We start from the raw sequence: 4,891 nt of genomic DNA, 5'->3' as shown, positions 1-4,891 counted from the left end.
ATGACTGCTCACATCTACTTAAAGAGAAAATATCAACAAAGGGCAAGGAAACCCATTCCCCTCGATTCCCGGAGATAGTATCGCTGCTCAGATCTTCCTTCAGTCTGGAAGCAGACAGACCACCAGACTCTCTGAAAGCAGATGCACCTCCAGAAGCAGAAAGCAATGGCTTGTGAAGGGTAAGATACACTCTGGCCTCCCCAAATTGCAGATCTGATACAGAATTACTGGTTGAAATAGCCAGTATTTTGCTGGAGGTCAGATCAGATAATGAGCTGCCAGCCTTCCTGACTTTACATACCGAAACGTTAACATGAGTGAAACCCTAAGAAGGGAGCCAAGGAAGAAGAAAAGCTCTGGGAGCTCTTGGCAGGTTTGAGGGGTCTCACGGGTCCCCCCTGCTCTCTGGTGCAACAGGCCAGGCTAACCCCTCTGCACTACAGTCCTCTACTTTCTGTATGAAATAACCAGTATCTCTGATAAGCAAACCAGTAAGTGATCAGGGGAAGAGAAAGCGAGATGGCTTCATCCTTTCAAGGCTAACCTCAGAAGAGCTTGCACCCCCAGTGAAATCCCACTACAGGCATGATGCTGTGCTGCACTGACAGGCCTGCTTTGGCTCTGCTGCTGCAGGCAGCCTGGAGAACATGAATTTTGCAAAAGGAGCAGGGCAGCCCGAAGGCTGAATTGCCTTTCCTAGAACAGAGATCCCAGGCAATGCACTCCTACGAGCGTCTTTAGCTCATCCAGTCAACTGCTGCCTCCCAAGCAGAGCATCAGAAGAGCAAGGTTTGCAGCCGCACCACTCCTGGCTGGACCGACCGACCGACTGCTGCTGAGTGAGCAAGTCGTTTCGGATGGGGCAGGGTAAGCAGGAGTCTGCTTCACTGGCTACTGTAAGCAATACCTCCTATGTAAGTCAATAATCCATGGTTGAAATTGGAGGTTGTTGTGTTAAGCAACATAGTTTGTACTTCTGCTGATGTCCTTAACGGCGTCTCGTGTGCGTCATGTTTTCAGGCTCTGGCCTCAACTGGTGGTCTAAACCGCCTGTTTAATTTTCCTTATCGCCTGGAAGTGAGTGATGCCCTATCATTCCCTGACCCTGGGAAGAGGAAGGCATTTGCTTGTAGAAGCAGCTCTTTGCCTGGATCCTGCTGGAGAGATAACCCTGTGTTCAAACACCGATGAGAAAAACAGGCAGGTTCCCAACTGTTTTCTTAGGCTGGGGTATGTCTTGCCTGAAACGGTCTTATGGCTTTCTCTTTTAGGCATGGCTGCACAGGCTATCTCCCCTTATTTGCAGCCATCTAGCATCCCTGCCAAAAGCACAGTGAAAAACAGCAATAGGCAAGTAACTAACTCCTGGTTTATTTTTTTAAGGTAATTTTGTTGCTGAAAACCAGTGAAAGAGAAAGTGCTATGTGGCTACTCTGTTGTCAATTTAATCTGTGACCTGTAGTTTAGGAGCCTTTGCGCTTGCTGTTAATTCCTTTTAACGTGAGTGGCTACAAGAGCGTTTCTGCATGTTAACTGATGTCTTCTTGGATTTTGTTCTGAGTATTCTCAGCAAACAGCACTGTGAGATGGGCTGGCTATAGCAAATCTAGCATATTAGGATGTAACTTGTTATTTTTGAATGGTTAGTGCAATAATTGTCAGTAATGACAACTGATTATTCTTGAGATGCCCCTGCACTACAACTTCATGTGGACTGTGCTTCTTTCTCTAAAACTCACCCAAACTGGAGAAATAACATTCAATGAGAAACATCATCGAGCACCTGCTTCCAAATTCTCATCAAAAGCCTGTTGATTTTTGTGAGTTTTGCACTAATTTTGAAAAGGCGTCAGACTTGCCTTGTATTTGTAAGTGCTTTTAGGAAACAAATGTGGCAGAAGGTGAGGACTGGGTGAGCATCCAGGGTGATGTGATCAAACAGAAAGGGGAAAATCTTGACAAACCGAATCATGACTTCTGATGAGCAGCACAAACACCACATTTGGAGGCAGAGGTGCAGAGGGCAGCTTTGTGCACAAAGACTCAGCAAGCAAAGGAGGGAATTTTTTCCCTAGGCTTCTAGCAAGATTTCCTTTCACTGCAAGGAAAGCATGCTAGGTATCTCTGTACGAAGCCAACAAACAAAACCCAGCCAGTTTATTCAAGCATTTAACTGTGCATCTGATGCTACTGTTGCTTCCAATTTCGTACATGAAACCAGTTCTGATGCTACTAGAAGGTGAATGCTACACCTGTGGAGGCCCTTCTTGCTGACGTGGAAGTGAATCTAAGCAGCAAGGAGGCTGGGATCACTCCTCTTCATCGTCACAAGACTGAACAAAGAAGTAGTGTGTGTGTGTGTGCTGTTTTTAAAGGAAAAACTTTCAACTTCTCTGTGATGATCAGGATCTGTGGTTAAAACAGCTGAGTTCAAGGTATAAAATGGTCCAAGGTACTCTACCCAGCTGTGACTCAAAGATCACTGTGGGCAAGACATCCTGAATATAAGCTGGATCACAACATACTCATCACAGTCTGAGTTCTAAGGCAGACCATGTAAAATTTCTTTGCACATCTACGGTAACAGCTAATGATTATTTTTTTCTTTGAACTTTGTCCAAAGTTCATCTCTAAAACAAACTTTAGTCAAACTGCACATATTGACCCCTCAGCAGAATAAACATGCCGAATCTCTAGTAACGCTTAATCACTCATTCTAGCTTCTTTTAACTTGCTTGTTAACCAGCAAGATAACAACCAGTGAAATAAACAGGTTTTACTCGGTATTTATTTTTCTGGCGCCTCTCTCAAAAACTCTGAAGGACAAAAGCAATGCTGGTCTGATTGATTTCAGAGTAAGCTGACTCCTCTTCTTGCTTCAAACCCTAACTGAAGGTAAAATCCAGGCTGCTCTCTGGGTTGTAACACTTGGCCTCCACGGCTTGAACTGCCAGTAGTAAAAGTTTACATGGCGAGGGAAAAATCTGAGCATCGGGGCTGGGATTTTCAGAGGGGTTTAAAAATTGGTTACAGACTGGAGATTAGAGGGATGAGAGAAGGGAGAGGGCTGGACCCTGCAAATTGCAGTAAACTAATGTACAGATCTGACAGTAACCAACCTGATCACAGTATGACTTGATCTATCAAGTGGCTGTAGAAGTAGAGTAGAAAAAAGTATTAAAAGCAAATGTACATTTATTTAAAACTGTGCAATATTTTTATTGTACTAACAATAACACTACTTGTCACAGTTGGACACATTAGAGAACCTACTGTGATAAGATTTTCTGGTTAGTCTCATGCACGTGACCTTACCTGTTAACCCATGAACTGTGCACCTATCAGTCACTATTTGATGAGCACTCTGATATTTTCTGTGATTTTTTAAGTACTCCATTAACCCTGCTGTTCAGGATCACACCTAGCTTGCAAAAAAAAAAAAAACCAAACCAACAAAAAAAAGGAAGGACTGCCTCAAAAAGAAGCTGAACAATGTGACATTAAAAAAAAAAAAAGGCAGACATTTTTGGATGACTATTTGCTTCATACCTTCTTTTTGTGCCTTTAAGGTTTGTGTCTTCAAGCTCATATCTACAAACCCACAGGCTAGAAACTTAATTAAAAAAAAAACAACCCATGTTTCTTGCATAATTGTATGAGTCCAGGAGCTACAACTTTGAGAAAGGCACCAAATGTTGTAAAGTTCACAATTAAATCACACAGAACTTGGCAACCAAGTGATGGAAGTGGAAAATTAACAGTAATTAAATAAACAATGGCTTGGTAGGCTAATTTTTTTGACAGTTGAGAGGGAACCTTGCTGTAAATCCCTGCTCACATTGAGCACACCAGAATCCTCCAGATGATAAAACTGTGCATTACTGCCCAATTACGACGAGTCCCTGAGTTACTCATCATGACTGCTTTATGGATTTAGTTTCACAACATAATAATGAGTTCATCGTGGTTTCCTGAAGCATCTGCAGAGATAATGCAAACACTTACTTTTCTTCCCAACTTGTGAACATTTTGAAGAAATAAAGTGATGCGAGAGGCTGTTAAAAAAAAAAGTCAGTTTTGCATTGCATCAAACCCCAGCCTTCTGTGAGAGCTCATGCAAATCCCGCAGCGTCCAGAACATGTCCCACTGTTTTAGCAATGATGGCTCCGATACACAGGTGAGGTTTTAAGTATTTCTGGAGACATTTGGAAGCCGGAGAGGCGCAGGAGGTGCGTGCCATGCCTGTAAGTTAAGCTAGTTTATCGCAGGTAAGGACTGATCCTCCATGGGTTGGCTGCTTGCGTTTGGGCAGACCCCAGCAGCCTTCTGGCTGGAGACTAGGGGGTACGAGGGTCCCCAAGCTGCCTTCTCACGCAGCCCCAAAAACGTACGTGGGTCCGACTAAGTGAGGAGCCTCGCACGCTCTAGGATCTTGATCCTGTTATTCGCGGCCCCCCCTCAAGTTGAATTCACGTTTATTTGCCTTTCACGTCAACGGGCACCGGCAGAACCGCTCAAATTCATGATCTGTGAAACTTTCTGTCTCGCCACGGTTTTTTTTTTTGGGAGGGGAATTAAAAGAGGAAGGTATTGGGGAAAAAAAAAAAAAAAGAGGAGGAAAAAAAAAAAAGGCAGGGAAAGCTGATGCGCTGCCGTTCCCCGCTGCTCGCACGAAAGCAAATGGCAGCGTCACCCGGCAGTGGAGTAGTAAGTTAATAAATAAATAAGCAAACCCCATTGCATGAACGGCAAGGCGGAAAGCAGCGGCAGAGCGAGGAGGAGGAGAGCGGAGGGCAAAGCCTCCCCGACCGCACGGCGAGCGGGTGCGCTATTTCTGCGAATAACATGGCAGGGCCGGCGATGCGCCGGGGAGGGGAGGGGAGGGGCTGT

The sequence above is a fragment of the Athene cunicularia genome (assembly GCF_003259725.1).
Source record: "Athene cunicularia isolate RWA chromosome 5 unlocalized genomic scaffold, athCun1 chr5_part1, whole genome shotgun sequence".
NCBI lineage: Eukaryota > Metazoa > Chordata > Aves > Strigiformes > Strigidae > Athene > Athene cunicularia.
The sequence above is the reverse complement of the archived record's forward strand: the minus strand, read 5'-3'. Positions refer to the sequence as shown.